General features: G+C 44.8%; 1 protein-coding gene across 1 annotated transcript in view; it reads left to right on the top strand.

Moving 5' to 3' along the window:
* The first annotated feature begins 244 nt into the window (after positions 1-244).
* LOC139268785 (2-5A-dependent ribonuclease-like) overlaps positions 245-20950 on the top strand; it is a 52338-nt gene continuing 31632 nt past the window's right edge. Inside the window, exon 1 of the mRNA XM_070887477.1 lies at positions 245-311. The gene's annotated coding sequence lies outside the window, so the exon portion shown is untranslated. The remainder of the gene's footprint in view (positions 312-20950) is intronic.

Genomic DNA, 20950 nt, shown 5'->3' with positions numbered 1-20950 from the left:
CCCTTCACTCAACGACTATCTGTCCCACCTGTGACAGGGACTGTGGCTCTCGTATTGGACTGTTCAGCCACCAAAGAACTCACTTCAGGAGTGGAAGCAAGTCTTCCTCGATTCCGAGGGACTGCCTATGATGATGATGATGGTATCACTCTCACCGCGGAGTCAGAAGGTTGTGGGTTCACAGTCCAACTTCAAAGACGTCAGCACATAACCCAGGCTGACACTTGTCGCAAAGCAGGAAGTATATTGCTCAGTCTGTTTTCTTCAACAGAGAAAGGACAAAGCACTTTGGACAAAGAGTTTGTAAGTGGGTGAGTTTAGAATCTGAGCATTTTAAAAGCTGTACCTGTTGGTGTTTGATTTAATTTCAGACAGTATGTTTATGTTTGTCCCAATTCTGCAGAGTGTATTACTGTTATTGAAAGCGAAAGTGTCTTAATAATAGACTGTTTCCTGGTGATACGATACTTGTAAACCGTCTGCGTAATGTTAATTTTGGGTTTCTTGTGAAACACATTGGAAGATCAATGAAATTTACAAATGGTTAGCTTGCCAAGCCCAGCACCTGTTCAGTTGTATTTCTGAAAGTGTTTGCCTTTTCTATCATGTGATCAGGCTGTTCCTGGGTTGGAAAGGAGGAGGGAGGTTGTTTCATTAAATCCCACTTGCATATGGGTCGAAAAATCCAGCGAAGTGCCCAGCTTGATTGTTAACACACTGCATCGTGCTGGGCCTGAATACACCACTGTCTGTGACTGCTCCTGTGCATCATATCTCTCAACCTTTCATACAGCTGCAGGCTGCAAGCTCCAGTTGAAAAGGCGTTTATTAAGATTGTTGAGTATCAGTTTGTGAAATACATCATAGGGCAGGATGGTACATTCAGTGCACAGGGCAGCTGGGCTACCAATCACACTGTGAGTCTACTTAAACATAAGACAGCACAGAAGGGGCCATTCAGCCCATAGTGCCAATGAAGCATCCGTGGCTAACGAAGGAATTAAAGGATGGTATCAAATTGAAAGCAAAGGCATACAATGTTGCAAAGAACAGTGGAAGGCCAGAGGATTGGGAAATTTTTAGAAATCCAGCAAAGGATGATTAAAAAAATGATAGAGTGAAGATAGCTTATGAGAGTAAACTGGCAAGAATTATAAAAACAGACAGGAAGAGCTTCGACAGGTATATAAAAAGGAAAGCCAACATTCCATTCGCCTTCCTGATTACCTGCTGCACCTGCAAATTAACTTTTTGGGATTCATGCACAAGGACCCCCAGGTCCCTCTGCACCGCAGCATGTTGTAATTTCTCCCCATTCAAATAAATTTCCCTTTTCCCAAGGTGGATGACCTCACACTTTCCGACATTGTATTCCATCTGCCAAACCTTAGCCCATTCGCTTAATATATCTAAATCTCTTTGCAGCCTCTGTGTGTCCTCTACACAACCCGCTTTCCCACTAATCTTTGTGTCATCTGCAAATTTTGTTACACTACACTCTGTCCCCTCTTCCAGGTCATCTATGTATATTGTAAACAGTTGTGGTCCCAGCACCGATCCCTGTGGCACACCACTAACCACCGATTTCCAACTCAAAAAGGACCCATTTATCCCGAATCTCTGCTTTCTGTTAGCCAGCCAATTCTCCATCTATGCTAATACATTTCCACTGACTCCATGTACCTTTATCTTCTGCAGTAACCTTTTGTGTGGCACCTTATCGAATGCCTTTTGAAAATCTAAATACACCACATCCATCGGTACACCTCTATCCACCATGCTCGTTATATCCTCAAAGAATTCCAGTAAATTAGTTAAACATGATTTCCCCTTCATGAATCCATGCTGCGTCTGCTTGATTGCACTATTCCTATCTAGATGTCCCGCTATTTCTTCCTTAATGATCATTTCAAGCATTTTCCCCACTACAGATGTTAAACTAACCGGCCAATAGTTTTGTCTGCCCCCCTTTTTAAACAGAGGCGTTACATTAGCTGCTTTCCAATCTGCGGGTACCTCCCCAGAGCCCAGAGAATTTTGATAGATTATAACGAATGCATCTGCTATAACTTCCGCCATCTCTTTTAATACCCTGGGATGCATTTCATCAGGACCAGGGGACTTGTCTACCTTGAGTCCCATTAGCCTGTCCAGCACTACCCCCTAGTGATAGTGATTGTCTCAAGGTCCTCCCTTCCCACATTCCTGTGACCAGCAATTCCTGGCATGGTTTCTGTGTCTTCCACTGTGAAGACCGAAGCAAAATAATTGTTTAAGGTCTCAGCCATTTCCACATTTCCCATTATTAAATCCCCCTTCTCATCTTCTAAGGGACCAACATTTAATTTAGTCACTCTTTTCCGTTTTATATATCTGTAAAAGCTTTTACTATCCGTTTTTATGTTTTGCGCAAGTTTACCTTCGTAATCTATCTTTCCTTTCTTTATTGCTTTCTTAGTCATTCTTTGCCATCGTTTAAAATTTTCCCAATCTTCTATTTTCCCACTAACCTTGGCCACCTTATACGCATTGGTTTTTAATTTGATACTCTCCTTTATTTCCTTGGTTATCCACGGCTGGTTATCCCTTCTCTTACCGCCCTTCTTTTTCACTGGAATATATTTTTGTTGAGCACTATGAAAGAGCTCCTTAAAAGTCCTCCACTGTTCCTCAATTGTGCCACCGTTTAGTCTGTGTTGCTAGTCTACTTTAGCCAATTCTGCCCTCATCCCACTGTAGTCCCCTCTGTTTAAGCATAGTACGCTCGTTTGAGACACTACTTCCTCATCCTCAATCTGTATTACAAATTCAACCATACTGTGATCACTCATTCCGAGAGGATCTTTTACTAGGAGATCGTTTATTATTCCTGTCTCATTACACAGGACCAGATCTAAGATAGCTTGCTCCCTTGTAGGTTCTGTAACATACTGTTCTAAGAAACAATCCCGTATGCATTCTATGAATTCCTCCTCAAGGCTACCCCGTGCAATTTGATTTGACCAATCGATATGCAGGTTAAAATCCCCCATGATTACTGCCGTTCCTTTTTCACATGCCTCTATTATTCCCTTGATTATTGCCCGCCCCACCGTGAAGTTATTATTTGGGGTCCTATAAACTACGCCCACCAGTGACTTTTTCCCCTTACTATTTCTAATCTCCACCCACAATGATTCAACATTTTGTTCATTAGAGCCAATATCGTCTCTCACAACTGCCCTGATTAACAGAGCTACCCCACCTCCTTTCCCTTCTTGTCTATCTTTCCGAATCATCAGATACCCCTGTATGTTTAATTCCCAGTCTTGGCCACCCTGCAACCACGTTTCTGTAATGGCCACCAAATCATACCCATTTGTAATGATTTGTGCCGTCAACTCATTTACTTTATTTCGAATGCTGCGTGCGTTTAGGTAGAGTGTTTTCATCTTAGTTTTTAAACCATGATTTTTAGTTTTGACCCCTCCTACAGCCCCTTTACATTCAGTGGCCCTTTTTGTTTTTTGCCTTGGGTTTCTCTGTCCTCCACTTTTACTCATCTCCTTTCTGTCTTTTGCTTTTGTCTCCATTTTGTTTCCCTCTGTCTCCCTGCAATGGTTCCCATCCCCCTGCCATATTAGTTTAACTCATCCCCAACAGCACTAGCAAACACTCCCCCTAGGACATTGGTTCCGGTCCTGCCCAGGTGCAGACCGTCCGGTTTGTACTGGTCCTACCTCCCCCAGAACCGGTTCCAATGCCCCAGGAATTTGAATCCCTCCCTGCTGCACCACTGCTCAAGCCACGTATTCATCTGAGCTATCCTGCGATTCCTACTCTGACTAGCACATGGCACTGGTAGTAATCCTGAGATTAGTACTTTTGAGGTCCTACGTTTTAATTTAGCTCCTAACTCCTTAAATTCGTCTCGTCGGACCTCATCCCTTTTTTTACCTATACCGTTGGTACCAATGTTCACCCTCCCTTTTCAGAATGTCCTGCACCCGCTCCGAGACATCCTTGACCCTTGTACCAGGGAGGCAACATACCATCCTGGAGTCTCGGTTGCGGCCGCAGAAACGCCTATCTATTCCCCTTACAATTGAATCCCCTATCACTATCGCTCTCCCACTCTTTTTCCTGTCCTCCTGTGCAGCAGAGCCAGCCACGGTGCCATGAACTTGGCTGCTGCTGCCCTCCCCTGATGAGTCATCCCCCTCAACAGTACTCAAAGCGATGTATCTGTTTTGCAGGGGGATGACCTACTGAAGATGGTTGGGCCTAGGACACTGCTCGAGGAACTCCTGCAGCGATGTCCTGGGACTTTGATGATTGACCTCCAACTACCACAACCATCTTCCTTTGTGCTAGGTATGACTGCAGCCATTGGAGAGTTTTCCCCTGATTCCCATGGACTTCAGTTTTACTCGGGCTCCTTGATGCTACACTTGGTCAAATGCTGCCTTGATGTCGAGGGCAGTCAATCTCACCTCACCTCTGGAATTCAGCTCTTTTGTTCATGTTTGGACCAAGGCTGTAATGAGGTCTGGAGTCGAGTGGTCCTGGCGGAACCCAAACTGGGCATCGGTGAGCAAGTTATTGGTGAGTGAGTGTCGCTTGAGAGCACCTTCGATGACACCTTCCATCACTGTGCTGATGATTGAGAGTTGACTGATGGGGCGGTAATTGGCTGGTTTGAATTTGTCCTGCTTCTTGTGGGCAGTTTTCCACATTGTTGGCTGGATGCCAATGTTGTAGCTGTACTGGAACAGCTTGGCTCGAGGTGCGATCAGTTCTGCACAAATCTTCAGCACGACAGCCAGGATGTTGTCAGGGCCCACAGCCTTTGCTGTATCCAGTGCACTCAGCCGTTTGTTGATATTACCTGGAGTGAATCGAATTATCAAATTTCCCACCCAACCCACCACCAATCCCACCCACTGACCTCCCGGAAAATTCCGGCTATAGAATTTACAGCACAGAAACAGGCCCTTCGGCCTAACTGATCAATGATGGTGTTTATGCTCCACGCGAACCTCCTCCTACTTCTCTTCATCTAATCCCATCAGCATAATCTTCTATTCCTTTCTCCCTCATGTGTTCATCTAGCTTTCCCTTAAATGCATCAGGGAAGTTACAAATATTTCCGTTAAGGTAATGAAACTTTCACTTATACAGAACCTTTAACATAAAGCAGACACCTTGCCACACTTTACAAGGAGGGGACTGGACAATAGAATCATAGAATGGTTACAGCAGAGAAGGAGGCCATTCGGCCCATCGAGCCTGTGCTGGCTCTCTGCAAGAGCACTTCAGCTAGTCCCACTCCCCCACCCTTTCCCCGTAGCCCTGCAAATTTTTTTCTATGCCTATATATATGAAGCCCAGTATCCTGTATGCTTTTTTAATTGCTTTCTGAACCTGCCCTGCCACCTTCAACGATTTGTGCATGTATACCCCAGGTCCCTCTGTTCACGCACCCCTTTTAGGATTGTACCCGTTAGTTTATATTGCCTCTCCTCGTTCTTCCTGCCACAATGTATCACCTCACACTTTTCTACGTTAAATTTCATCTGCCACATGCCCGCCCGGTCCACCAGCCTGTCTGTGTTCTCTTGAAGTCTATCACTATCCTTCTCACTGTTCACTATACTTCCACGTTTTGCATCATCTGCAACTTTTGAAATTGTGCCCCATACTCACAAGTCCAAGTCATTAATATATATCAAGAAAAGCCGTGGTCCCAGTACTGACCCTTGGGGAACACCACTGTATACCTTCCTCCAGTCCGAAAAATAACCATTCACCACTACCCTGTTTCCTGTCACTTACCCAATTCCGTATCCATGCCGCCCCTGTCCATCTTATTTCACAGGCTTCAACTTTGCTGGCAAGCTTATTATGTGGCACTTTATCAAACGCCTTTTGGAAATCCATATACACCACATCAACCACATTGCCCTCCCTGTTACCTCATCAAAAAACTCAATCAAGTTAGTTAAACACAATTTGCCTTTAACAAATCCGTGCTGGCTTTCCTTAATTCATCCACACTTGTCCAAGTGACTGCTAACCTTGTCCCTGATTATTGTTTCTAAAAGCTTCCCCAGTACCGAGGTTAAACTGACTGGCCTGTAGTTGCTGAGTTTATCCTTACACCCTTTTTTGAACAAGGGTGTAACATTTGCAATTCTCCAGTCCACTGGCACCACCCTCATATCTAAGGAGGATTGGAAGATTATGGCCAGTACCTCCGCGATTTCTTTCTTAACCTCCCTCAGGGTACTAAGATGAATCCCATCCGGTCCTGGTGACTGATCAACTTTAAGTACAGACAGCCTTTCTAGTACCTCCTTATCAGTTTTTTAATCTCACCCAGTATCTCCACTATCTTTTCTCTCACAATGGTTGTGGCAGTATCTTCTTCCTTGGTAAAGACAGATGCAAAGTACTCATTTAGTACCTCGGCCATGCCCTCTGCCTCCATGCGTAGATCTCCTTTGGATGTGTTTATTTGCAACACCTAAAGCTCTGATTGGTCCCTTTGGATGACGCCCTGATTGCTGATTGGTCCCCTTGGGGGACACGACACATCCAGCAGTTGCTCTGGAATGTGTAATTAGATCTTCCCTGTCTACTATCGAAATCTCGACTCTCAACTTAACTAAAATAAATGAAACTCTGACATAAACAGCTCCGGTAGATGTTCCTTTAATAGATTTACTTGTATTCAAGGAAAAGTCTCACAGAATCAAAGGCTCTGCAAAGACTTCTAACAGTAATGCAAAAACACACTAGCTTTATACAGAAAACAGACAAAGACGTTATAGTTCCATCATGTGTATCAGTTCTGCCCTTGCTGGTCAGCAAATACAGATAAGGAGTTCTTCAATCTTAATTAACATGGTTCCTTGTTTCAATTTCCTATTTATCTGTACAGGTTTTATCTGGAACTTCTAAAATTCATCATTGTGACAGTTACTACTTGAGAGTACAAGACTAAAAACAAAAGGGGCGCTCTTTCTGTTCTGGAGGATCTGTTCAAGGTTCCCTTACTCACACAGATAGCTCCCAAGCTGCTAAATTAATTGGTTATCAATCAAGGTTAACATGTTTATACAGAGACATGCTGTCTGCTGTAGGGACTTCTGGGAGAATTGGGATTCCATTTTGTTTTACTACAAAAGGGTACATTTAACAGAAAATGTAACTCTAAAAGTGAATTTCCACATTCCCTCCTTTTGTCCTTTATAAGGACAACTTAATCCATTCTAATCTTGCACAGTCTTTCTATTTCCATTTCCACACAAGAACCTTCAGTAGTTGTTGCTACCATAATCTTAGCAGTGGTTTCGGTTGGTAATATTGTTTCTCCCAACCTGGCGCAGCAGCACTTAACTAATACAAACAAAAGGTATAAGGCAAAGATTATCAGCAAGAGCATGATCAAACCCTGTACCAAGGATTTTCCCAGGGATCCCAGCCATCCGGATACCCAATTCCACAAGGTGGTACTTCCCTGGTCAGTAGTTTGTTTGTACTCTATCACCCTCTTCCTAATATATTCAGCTAGATTGCTGATCTCTTCTAAATTATCCGGGATATACGTACAGCATTCTTCACCAATTAATGCACATGTCCCTCCCCCCTTGGCTAGGAGATAATCTAGGGCCATACGATTTTGGAGAGCCACTGTTCGAATAGCTACCATTTTGTCATGTACCCTTTCGAAGACCTGGGAAGTTGTGTTGGCTACTGATTCTACTAAATTAGCCAGTTCCCGTAATTGCCATTCGTTCGATGCTACTCCGTAGGAGGGTATCATTACCTCGACTATTTCATTTAACCATGTCAAATCCCGTTTAGGTCTATGACTTCCATAGGCATCCCTTAGAGTCTTTGTTGTCCTAATAAAGGGTATCACATATCCTAAGTAACAGGACCCAGTCCAGTTGGCTGGTAACCATGGGTAGGCTTTATGGCCACAAATAAAGTAGGTGCAATTATAGGACGTCAGTCTTTGGTCCTTCCGTGCCATCCATACTCGAGTGGTCTCCCCGTCCCACCTTTTACCTGAGGTCTTATTAAGGACCATAGTCCAGTTAAAGGTTGCTACCTTTCTCCTGTCAGTGTGATTTGTCATGGCTTGCCATTTAGTCATTTGGGGACACTTGCTGCGTCCCACTTCTGGTCCTTTAGTTTCATCACTTACTAAGCATATTATACCTTCAGGATTTCCTTTCCCGGGAATAATAATTAGGAAGGGTGGCTGATGGCTATTACTATAATTTGGCTGATACCATCCCTGGAAGGTTGTAAGATTATATCCCGCTGACCTCCATTCTGTTAGATCCCTTGTTTCTGTCACTTTAGTTAAGTTTGTCCTATTTTGCACTATTAACCATTCTGCCATTTCTGATTCATTAAAGGGGACGGATCTTAGGGGAATACCCCCTTCGGGGTGGACAGGTCCATGGGAACATATCCAACAGTCAGACAAGTTCCTTTCTTGAGCATACTTATGACTCAGTGCCATAAATACATTTCCCTGTAGTTCCCTTTGTTCGTGTTTCCGCTATCCCTGGTACTATTGATGACACAAGGCACAATCCTGTTGAGCACAGCACTATCAGTCCCCATAGTCCATACAGTTCCTTATTCATTCCTTGTCGGGTGCCCCCTTGCAATGGGATGCATGGATCCATGTTGGTCTTTCTTTTATCTTTATTGCAGTATTAGTTGTCAGCAAGACCTGGTATGATCCTTCAAATCTTGGTTGTAGGCTGCTTTTTCTTTTAAAAGTTTTGATGTAAACGAAATGTCCAGGCTCCATGGCACTTTATGACACTTCCCTTCTGCTGATTTGACTTGGGCTTCTTTTACCTGTGAATGAAAGCTGGAATACATTTGGTTAGTGCAATACAATAATTCAACATATTTTCTTCCATTTTATGAATGTCCATTTGTTTTGCAGTAAATGGTGCAGTAAAAGGTAGTCGTTGGGGACGTCCCATAACTATCTCATGCGGTGATAAGCCTGTTGTTCTGTTAGTTGCAGATCGCATTATCATCAAGGCTAAAGGCAGCAGTTCCACCCATTTTAGTCCAGTGTCATTACACAGTTTTGCCAGCTTATTTTTAAGCATTTCATTATATCTTTCAACAAGTCCGGCTGATTGCGGATGGTAACTGCAATGAAAACGTTGGTTGATCTGTAATGTTTTACACATTTATTTTATAACAGTTCCCGTAAAATGTGACCCATTATCACTAGAAAGCTTTGCGAGAATTCCGAAGACCGGTACAATTTCTTTTAACAAAATCTTAGCAACAGTAGTGGCATCGGCCTTTTTAACAATCTACAGAACACATCTACAATAACTAATACGTACTTGAATCCCATGCACATAGGTAATTCAATAAAATCCATTTGTAAATGTACAAAGGGCCCCATTGGACTTGGGTGGGAGGCAGATTCTACCTTTTCCGTTTTACCTGTGTAAAGTCCTGTCCCCTGAGTACAGATTCACATGAGGCATGTAGTGAAGTCAAGGTCACTTTGGACCTGCACCTTTATTTCACAGCTCTGGAATGCTGCACTTGCCTGAGACCTGTCCTTATATACCTGTCTCTTGCAAGTGTACCCCTGGTGGTAAGGTATGCTGGTGGTTACAGGTCATATCTTATTACAGTCATGTATAGCATGTTAGGATTCAGTTATATATAATAATGTAAGATACATGACATCACCCTCCCCCAAGGTCTTATTGTCTTTATAGGTTCAGTCTCTCAGGTGGTCTACGCTCTCGCGTGGAGCGTCTGAGTTGTGGTTCAGTTGTTTGCCTTGGTGTCTGTTTTTCTTTGGGTGTGGTTGCTGGTATCTCGCCTGGGCTGTCTGTTTCGATTGGTGTGATTGTTGTTGACTCGCCTGGGCTGTCTGTTGGGATTGCCCTTTCCTCAGGTTGTTCCCTCTGTCTGTCCACCAGGTGTGGTGCGAGTTCCACATTGTAGTCTGCCTCTGGTTCCACAGTGTTATTGGTAAATCTGCTTTTGACATGGTCTACATGCCTCCGGCAGGTTTTGCCATTGTCCATTTGTACTACCAGTAGCCTGTTTCCTTCCTTGCCCGTTACTGTCCCTGCAAGCCATTTGGGACCCCTGCCATAGTTTAGTACAAACACTTTGTCCCCTATCTCATTCCATCTCCCCCTCGAATTTCTGTCATGGTACTCAGTCAGCTTACGGCGCTTTGCCTCAACAATTTCGTGCATGTCTGGGAGGATTATTGAAAGCCTTATTTTTAAAGTCCTTTTCATCAACAGTTGCGCGGGGGGGATCCCAGTCAATGAGTGCGGATGAGATCTGTATGCCAGTAGCAGTCGCGACAGGTGACACTGTAGCGTGGGACCTTGGATTTTAAGCATGCCTTGTTTAATGATTTGCACTGCTCTCTCCGCCTGGCCGTTGGAGGCCGGCTTGAACGGTGCGGTCTTGACGTGATTTATGCCATGGTCAATTATAAAATCTTGGAATTCTGCGCTGGTGAAGCACAGGCCATTGTCACTGACCAATATGTCAGGGATTCCGTGCGTTGCAAACATGGTTGCGAGGCTCTCCACAGTGGTGGAGGTTCTGTTCGAGTTTAAAATGGTGCATTCGATCCACTTTGAAAATGCATCTACAACTGCGAGGAACATTTTGCCCATGAATGGGCCTGCATAGTCTACCTGCACCCGCGACCACGGTTTGGTAGGCCAGGGCCATGGGCTCAGTGGAGCCTCCCTGGGGGCATTGCTGAGTTGGGCACAAATGGTGCACCTTCGGACGCAGAGCTCCAAGTCCGCGTCAATACCAGGCCACCAGACGTAGGATCTGGCTATGGCCTTCATGAGAACGATCCCCGGGTGCTCGCGGTGGAGCTCCCGGACAAATGCCTCTCTGCCTCGCAGAGGCATGTCTACTCGGCTGCCCCACATCAGGCCGTCTGCTTGTAGTGATAGCTCATGCATGCGCCTGTGAAAGGGTTTTAATTCCTCGGGGCAGGCATCGCGAGCCTCTGCCCATACACTGGTTAGGACACATCTTTTTACTAAGGATAACGTGGGGTCGCTGGCCGTCCAGGCTCTGATTTGGCGAGCCATCATGGGTGAATCTGTGGACTCAAAGGCATTGATTGCCATGACTATCTCACAGTCCTGTTCGTCAGACCCTTCCGTGGTCGCCAGGGGTAGCCTGCTGAGTGCGTCGGCACAGTTGTCTGTGCCTGGTCTGTGCCTTATGGTATAGTCGTAGGACGCCAGCATGAGTGCCCACTGTTGAATTCGCGCCGAGGCGTTGCCATTTATTGCCTTGCTCTCGGATAGGAGGGACATGAGGGGCTTGTGGTCAGTTTCTAACAAAGGTATTGGTGCATCTTTTTGACACCGTACACGCACGCGAGCGCCTGCTTCTCTACCATTCCGTACCCGCGCTCCGCCTGCGAAAGTGACCTGGAGGCATAAGCTATGGGTTATAATTTGACATGTTGCAAAACGCACCCGACCCCATACGCTGACGCATCGCATGTGAGAACTAGCTTTTTACCTGGATCAAAGAAAGTCAAAACACTGTTGGAACACAGAAGGTTGCATGCCTTATTGAAGGCGCGTTCCTGGGCGACCCCCAAAACCAATCGCACCCCTTCCTGAGTAGCACGTGGAGAGGCTCCAGCAGCGTGCATAAAGTTCTGCATAAAGATCCCAAAGTAATTGAGTAGCCCGAGAAAGGCGCGCAGTTCTGAGACACTCCGGGGCCTGGGTGCCAGGCAAATTGCTTCTGTTTTGGACTCTGTTGGGCGGATTCCATCAGTGGCAATCCTTCTGCCCAAAAATTCAACCTCGGGTGCGAGAAACAGGCACTTAGATTTCTTGACTCGTAGGCCTACCCGATCCAACCGCTTTAGTACTTCCTCCAAATTACGGAGATGGGAGTCGGTGTCCCTGCCAGTGATAAGTATGTCGTCTTAAAATACAACCGTCCCCGGGATGGACTTGAGCAGACTCTCCATGTTGCGCTGGAATATGGCAGCTGCCGACCTGATGCCGAATGGGCATCGATTGTACATGAAAAGGCCTCGATGTGTGTTGATGGTGGTGAGTAGCTTGGATTCCTCGGTCAATTCTTGCGTCATATACGCAGATGTGAGGTCTAGTTTTGAGAAAAGTTTACCTCCAGCCAATGTGGCAAATAAGTCCTCCACTCTGGGCAGCGGGTACTGATCCTGTAGGGAGACTCTGTTTATGATAGATTTGTAGTCCCCACAGATTCGTACGGATCCATCAGGCTTCATGACTGGGACGATGGGACTTGCCCAGTCGCTAAATTCCACAGGTGATATAATGCCTTCCCGCAGAAGCCTGTCTAGTTGGTGTTCAATCTTTTCCCTCATCACATAGGGTACAGCTCTGGCCTTGTGATGAACCGGTCTAGCATCCTGTGTGATGTAGATTTTGACTTTGGCCCCTTTGAAAGTGCCCACACCTGGCTGAAAGAGATGTTCAAATCGCTGTTGAGCAGGAGGTCTGTTCCTCTAATGACATGGCATGGACATCATCCCATTTCCAGTTTAGTTTTGCCAGCCAGCTTCGCCCCAGCAGTGCTGGGGGGTCTCAGGGGACAATCCACAGGGGAAGTCGGTTCACTGTCCCTTTGTGTGTGACAGAGAGCATGGCGCTGCCGAGGACTGGTACGATTTCTTTGGTATAGGTCCCTAGTTTGGTGTCGACCCTTGTGAGTTTTGGTCTGTCTCTTTTATGCGGCCACGGTTGTTCAAATTGTTGAGCGCCCATGAGAGATTGACTCGCTCCCGTATCCAGCTCCATCTTGACAGGTATCCCGTTGAGTAGGACCCTCATCATTATAGGAGGCGTCCTGTTGTAGGAGCAGCGGCCATTGATCGTGTTGACCCGCTGTACATCGGTGTCCCGGGTACTGTCCCCACCGCCTTCAGGTCTACTTTCCGACCCATCCGATTCGTATACCAGCCGAATTGCTGTTTTTTTGCACATGCGGGCCAAATGCCCTGTATATTCACAGTTCCTGCAAACAGCCTGCTGAAATTGACATCCCCTTGATGAGTGCCCACCCCACACCTCCAGCTGCTTCTATTGTTCCCAAAGAATGAGCTGGCTGATCGCTCTTGAGCTTCTCTCAGTTTGTAGTTGATTGCTCGCATTGTGGGTTGATGAGGTGTGAACGGCCGTTCCTGTGGCCCTTGATGGCTTCTGGCACCACTGCCTGCTGTCGAGAGCCTGTTCTCCTGGTTTTGTCTGTGTGGGGGGGTAGCAGCTTGTTTAATGCTGTGAACTTCTTGTTCCGATATTTCGTTAGTTGTTGTACCTGCATTGTAAATCAACCTCGTTTCTTCTTCCCCTACCAAGAATGTCTGTGCAACCAGTGCTGCTGCCTCTAAGGTCAGGTTCTTGGTCTCTATGAGTTTTCGGAATATGCCTGCGTGGCCTATTCCTTCAATGAAAAAGCCACGAAGTCGGGTATGCTCTGGCCCACACAGCGCCTTTAGCTGTAGAACCTGTGTCTGGCCATGTGTAGGCTGCTCGCTGGCTTCAGGTGGTCTCTTACCAGTGTGCTCAATTCTTCAAACGACTTGCTTGCTGGTTTCTCGGGTGCCAGCAGATCCTTCATTAAATCGTATGTTTTCGAGCCACAGCTGGTCAAGAGATGGGCTCTTCTCTTGTCTGCTTTGTCGTCTCCCAACCAGTGTTTGGTTACAAAGTTTGCTGGAGCCTTTCTATAAAGTCCTCCCAATTGTCTCCAGCATTGTACTTTTCATCTGATCTGTTGTTCGCCATTCTGTGGATTCTGTAATCCCGTAACTCGTTGCCACTGTAAAGTCCTGTCCCCTCAGTACAGATTCACACGAGGCATGTAGTGAAGTCAAGGTCACTCTGGACCTGCACCTTTATTTCACAGCTCTAGAATGCTGCACTTGCCTGAGACCTGTCCTTATATACCTGTCTCTTGCAAGTGCACCCCTGGTGGTAAGGTATGCTGGTGGTTACAGGTCATATCTTATTACAGTTATGTATAGCATGTTAGGATACAGTTACATATAATAATGTAAGATACATGACAACCTGGATACATTGTCTGATAACACAATTTTCACAGATTTGTTTTGCAATTGCCAAAATACCTGGTGCATACCAAGTTGCCAAAATATAATCTGCCACCCCCCTTTTGTAGTATTTGTATTTGTTTCTTTTCTTTTTGTTGGATCACAAAATGTCAAATATGGTAATACTGTTTTTTTTAAATCGGACTTCTCATTTATGCCTACAGTGATTTACAGATTACAGAATGCAAAGTACTTGTTTTATAATTGTGTGCCCAACTTCTGGTTTAGAAGCCGAACATCAAAAACTCTAATCTTTTGCTCTGTAACTTCAATTTATGATGCTGTGTCTCATAAATTACAATCTTTTAAGCTATAGCTCCTGACTCAGTAGTTGTGTAGTTTTATTCAAAAGGCTTCCAAACCCAAGATTTTTCCCATACATCCAAAATGTTTATCAAGGAGAATCACTTGAAATATCTCAAATTCCAATTCAAATATCTTACTGCCAATTTTTATTTAAAAATCTCTTGACTGAGCTTAAAAGCTTTTGCGTCAAGGTTTTACACAAAGGGCAATGGGAGCGTACTCCCCCAGCCTGCAGCCTCGAAAGACCACGCAGGCTTTTTTTTTTAAATGCATTACAACTTCCCTTCTCTGTTCTTTATCTCATTCCTAGACTAAATTTATGTCTTTCAACCCAATGTAATCAATGATTGCGTGTTTTTCTTTCGACAAGTAAGTGAGTGTGTCAAATAAATTCTCTTTTTTTTTAACTGCCGGGACCATGCGTTTTTATCTTTTGCTCAACAACCTATATCCTTTGAGCATTTCCTAGCTCCATAACTTATCATCCGAATGAATCCACACCTGCACTTCTAACTTAAAATGTAATTCAATAAGGTTCACACTTTCTTAAACTTCCCACATACAGGTCAACACTACGAAGGGTTAAAAAAAACTTTCACTCTGTTTGAAAAAGTGGGTGGAGCTAAAACAAACCGACAACTCCACATTTTCCCAAACAGGCTTTCATTCATTCCGCAGTCAAAATCACACAAGTACTCTCATTCAAAAACAGACATTCACAAAAGTCTCTCTTCATTCAACAAAGCATATTATTTGGCCAGCTATATTTTTGAATCCATATATATGATTGATTTACTTTCTCTGTTATTTTTTTCCCATGGGCTCGAAGAATCGGAACCCAGGCCCCTTTTTATTACTTTCTTTTTCCCCTGGGTCTTTGTTTATAAGACAATCCTCTACATGTTGTTCTCTCTAAATTAAATGAACCATCGGGTGGAAATGGCCTGTTTGCACCCTTAGCCCATTTTACTCATTTTATTTTTGGTGATCTATCAATTGAAGACTGACCACAATTCTGGAGCATGAAAAATAGGCTGGTGGTTTACTTGCTCCGGCACCCATTCTGGATGATTAAGATTTTCCACAGCTTCTGATCTCACAATCCTTTCGGTCAATGTTTTCTCTATGCCCACTTCTCCTGGCCGTCACGTGGCCTGAAAAGGCTCTTAATTCAGGCTCAGTCTGGGTGTGTGAGATATATTGACACGAACCAACTGTAGTTGATCAATCAGTCACTGTTTCCTTTCTTAATCAATCCTTCTTTTTCCGAATCACAATTTCCCGAGTGACTCTTCCCGTTTCGTTAATTACAATATCGCACAAAGTACTGAACACAACAGTATAACATGGACAATTAAGACAAACAACATCTACGTGGGTATACAAATCATAACCTTAAACTCGATCTAAACATATAGTCAATTCTCAGTCTGCGTTTTACGCCACTCAAGACTGAGTCCTTAACTTATCTAAAATCTAAAATATCTCTTCCCTCGGCGCCGTACACTCGTACTGCCACGCTTTGGGTCAATATCTGATCCTCTCTTTCAAGGACGCTGATCCTCTCTTTCAAGGATTCTTTTTCGATCGACAGCGCTCTTTTACCTTATACTAATGAAGATCTCCCCGGGCTGTTTCCAGATCGGATATTTTTCAGGATCAGATCCCTTCTGCCTTCAAGCCGAGAAGGAAATGATTAAAAAATAACTTTAGCTCTTAATCTCGAGTCTCGTAGATTGCAGTACCTCCACTGTGGACAACAGATTACATATGCGGTTCAACAGTAAAAAGACCCTTTGCGAGCAAAAGTCTCACCTTATTCTGGCCAGTTAAGCCCTTCACTGAAGAGGCACTATGTCTGCATCGGTTCACTCACAGAATAGAGGATAAGCGATCTCGGTGGGACCTCCAAGAAACTGTCGAAATCTCGACTCTCAACTTAACTAAAATAAATGAAACTCTGACATAAACAGCTCCAGTAGATGTTCCTTTAATAGATTTACTTGTATACAAGGAAAAGTCTCACAGAATCAAAGGCTCTGCGAAGACTTCTAACAGTAATACAAAAACACACTAACTTTATACAGAAAACAGACAAAGAAGTTATGGTTCCATCATGTGTATCAGTTCTGCCCTTGCTGGTCAGCAAATACAGATAAGGAGTTCTTCAATCTTAATTAACATGGTTCCTTGTTTCAATTTCCTATTTATCTATACAGGTTTTATCTGGAACTTCTAAAATTCATCACTGTGACAGTTACTACTTGGGAGTATAAGACTGAAAACAAAAGGGGCGCTCTTTCTGTTCGGGAGGATCTGTTCAAGGTTCCCTTGCTCACACAGATAGCTCCCAAGCTGCTAAATTAATTGGCTATCAATCAAGGTTAACATGTTTATACAGAGACATGCTGTCTGCTGTAGGGACTTCTGGGAGAATTGGGATTCCATTTTGTTTTACTACAAAAGGGTACATTTAACAGAAAATGTAACTCTAAAAGTGAATTTCCACACTACGTAATCACTTACTTTACAAAGTGTAATTCGAGGCATTCTGACTGCCTCCTCCAGACAGAAGAGAGCTCACTTGGAACAGACAGGGCTCATCCTTGGGAGTTAAGACCTTCTCCCATGGCCCCAAACAGGTTCCTGCCCCCACCGCCCAAGTTCCTGACCTCCTGGCACCACCCCCCTCCCCCCCGCCCAAGTACCTGACCCCCCCCTCAACCCCCCGGCCCAAGTTCCTGACCCCACCCCCCAAATGTATTCGTTCAAGGGATGTGGGCATCAGTGGCAAGGCTGGCATTTATTGCCCATCCCTAATTACCCTTGAGAAGGTGATGGTGAGCTGCTTTCTTGAACCGCTGCAGTCCTATCCAGTGACTTTGTCGTAGCAGATTGGTACAACTGAGTGTCTTGCTGCACCATTTCAGAGGGAAGTTAAGAGTCAACCACATTGCTGTGGGTCTGGAGTCACATAGAGGCCAGACTGGGTAAGGACGGCAGATTTTCTTCGATAAAGGACATTAGTGAACCAGATGGGTTTTTACAAAAATCCACCCAAGTTCTTCCCCCACAGATCATGACCTTCTCCCCACAATGTTCCTGAACTTCCTCACCCCGCCATAGATGGGACATTGTGTTTGCATCACGGATTATTAACAAGTTTGTTGTATATGAAGTGAATAGTGACAGCGTTGTGACTTTGTCCAGTCCAACGATGTCACTTGCCACGCACGCACCGAGCTTTCCGATAAATCAACCAGGTGTAGGGGGAGGGGGGAGAACGTGGTGCGGATGTAAAGGGGGTGGGGTTGGAATAATGTGATCCGTCTTACCATCTGGATCACATTCGCACTCTCACCTTCCCCCTTTTGACCGAGATCATGTTTTTTACCATCGCCACTGTGACCTCCGTACTCTTTACCCCCTAACCGAGTTCCTGGCCTTCTCTCCCTGAGTTCCTCACCTCCACTCCCCTCCTCCCTCTCTCTCTATCCCTTCCGATCCCCTCTCTCCCCTGTCCTGACTCTCTCTCTGCCTCCCATCTCTCACTCTGCCTCCTCCTAGTCTCTCTCTCTATCTCTCCCCAGTCGCTATCTCTCTGCTCCACTCTATCCAGGGAGCTCTGGCTTTAGTTGCCCTACCTTTCCCCCTCGTGGGAATGTACCTCGACTGTACCCGAACCATTTCCTCTTTAAAGGCAGCCCATTGTCCAATTACAGTTTTGCCTGCCAATCTTTGATTCCAATTTACCCGGGTCAGATCCGTTCAACCCACTGAAATTTGCCTTCCTCCAATTAAGTAGTTTTACTCCAGATTGCTTCCTGTCCTTTTCCAGAGATAATCTAAACTTTATGATACTGTGATCACTGTTCCACAAGGTTGCAGGAATTTGGGAGAGGTGTTAACCCATAGGAGAAACTTGGTTCTAGTTCCAAAAACCTCTAAAATAGGTATACAAACAACAGTATTATAAAAATAAATGTAAAAACAAAATGACACAAAGGGGCTGGTTAAAGGTGGATCTCCCTTTTCACCCCCTCAGATCAAGCACTCAAAGCAAACTCATCCAAATGGACCAAAAGTTCCATGGGTCTATTGCTATGAATTCAACGAGTACAGTGAAACTATCACGTGGCATGTGCGAGAACACTTCAGACCAGCGGAACAGGCTGTGTGGTAGATTGCACACAGCTCGAATTGATGGGGAATCTGGGGAGAGCAATCACTGCCCAGTTTCCTGGCTCTGGGATTCCCAGGCTGCCAGGACTGATCCTGTTGTTAGTGAACATCAACTGAACATAGAAACATAGAAAATAGGTGTAGGAGTGGGCCATTCAGCCCTTCGAGCTTGCACCACCATTCAATAAGATCATGGCTGATCATTCACCTCAGTACCCCTTTCCTGCTTTCTCTCCATATCCCTTGATCCCTTTAGCCGTAAGGGCCATATCCAACTCCCTCTTGAATATATCTAACGAACTGGCATCAACAACTCTCCGCAGAAGAGAATTCCACAGGTTAACAACTCTCTGAGTGAAGAAGTTTCTCCTCATCTCGGTCCTAAATGGCTTACCCCTTATCCTTCGACTGTGACCCCTGGCTCTGGATTCCCCCAACATCGGGAACATTCTTCCTGCATCTAACCTGTCCAGTCCCGTCAGAATTTTATATGTTTCTATGAGATCCCCTCTCATTCTTCTAAACTCCAGTGAATACAGGCCCAGTCGATTCAGTCTCTCCTCATATGTCAGTCCTGCTATCCCGGAAATCAATCTGGTGAACCTTCGCTACACTCCCTCAATAGCAAGAATGTCCTTCCTCAGATTAGGAGACCAAAACTGAACACAATATTCCAAGTGAGGCCTCACCAAGGCCCTGTACAGCTGCAGCAAGACCTCCCTCATCCTATACTCAAATCCCCTAGCTATGAAGGCCAACATACCATTTGCTTTCTTCAATGCCTGCTGCACTTGCAGAACCAAACTTCAATGACTGATGTACCATGACACCCAGGTCTCGTTTCACCTTCCCTTTTCCTAATCTGCCACCATTCAGATAATATTCTGCCTTCGTGTTTTTGCCACCAAACCTCACATTTATCCACATTATACTGCATCTGCCATGCATTTGCCCACTCACCCAACCTGTCCAAGTCACCCTGCAGCCTCTTAGCATCCTCCTCACAGTTCACACCGCCATCCAGCTTAGTGTCATCTGCAAACTTGGAGATATTACTCTCAATTCCTTCATCTAAATCATTGATGTATATTGTAAATAGCTGGGGTCCCAGCACTGAACCCTGCGGCACCCCACTAGTCACTGCCTGCCATTCTGAAAAGGACCCGTTTATCCCGACTCTCTGCTTCCTGTCTGCCAACCAGTTCTCTATCCACGTCAATAATTACCCCAATATCATGTGCTTTAATTTTGCACACCAATCTCTTGTGTGGGACCTTGTCAAAAGCCTTTTGAAAGTCCAAATACACCACATCCACTGGTTCTCCCTTGTCCACTCTACTAGTTACATCCTCAAAAAATTCTAGAAGATTTGTCAAGCATGATTTCCCTTTCATAAATCCATGCTGACTTGGACCGATCCTGTCACTGCTTTCCAAATGCGTTGCTATTTCATCTTTAATAATTGATTCCAAAATTTTCCCCACTACTTATATGAGGCTAACCGGTCTATAATTCCCCGTTTTCTCTCTCCCTCTCTTAAAAAGTGGTGTTACATTAGCTACCCTCCAGTCCATAGGAACTGATCGAGAGTCGATAGACTGTTGGAAAATGATCACCAATGCATCCATTATTTCTAGGGCCACTTCCTTAAATACTCTGGCCACCATTTAACACAACAAATAATGCAGCACTGAGGCGTGACAGAAAATCCCTAAAAAGATTGTCATCTTAATAATGGAGTGCTTCAGAGTTATTTTCCCCGTTATGTCTGTAATATTTACTTTCATATCCACTTTGACTTTTGCACATGGGATTGAGGGTTTTCTCACCATTAAACAGGATGAGAAGTGCTGGGTAAATATCTGGTTAGGAACGGGATTGAGAGTTACAGAGACAAGTAGACTGACTCACATATCCCAGGAAACATGATGCTTATGCTGCTGGGACTGACGAAATGTCATTAGATGAGAAGCAATTAAACAGATTTGAAAAACAAAAGGTTTATTGTTAATAACTGGAGATTTGTTCAACCGTTTTGAGGTTTGGGAGAAATATTGGAGAACTCTCTCAAGCGATTAGGTAGTGAGTTAGAATCCACCATAGAGCAGATTGCGCACAATCTGTGTAACAATTTTATTTAATTCATTCTCGGGAAGTGGGCGTCGCTGGCAAGGCCAGCATTTATTGCCCATCCTTAATTGCCTCTGAGAAGATGAGCCGCCTTCTTCAACCGCTGCAGTCCATGTGGTGAAGGTGCTCCCAAGTGCTGTTAGGGAGGGAGTTCCAGGAGTTTGACACAGCGACGAT

The sequence above is a fragment of the Pristiophorus japonicus genome, chromosome 8 (assembly GCF_044704955.1).
Source record: "Pristiophorus japonicus isolate sPriJap1 chromosome 8, sPriJap1.hap1, whole genome shotgun sequence".
NCBI classification, from domain to species: Eukaryota; Metazoa; Chordata; class Chondrichthyes; family Pristiophoridae; genus Pristiophorus; species Pristiophorus japonicus.
Note: the sequence above shows the minus strand (reverse complement) of the source record. Positions and strands in the feature narration are given on the sequence as shown.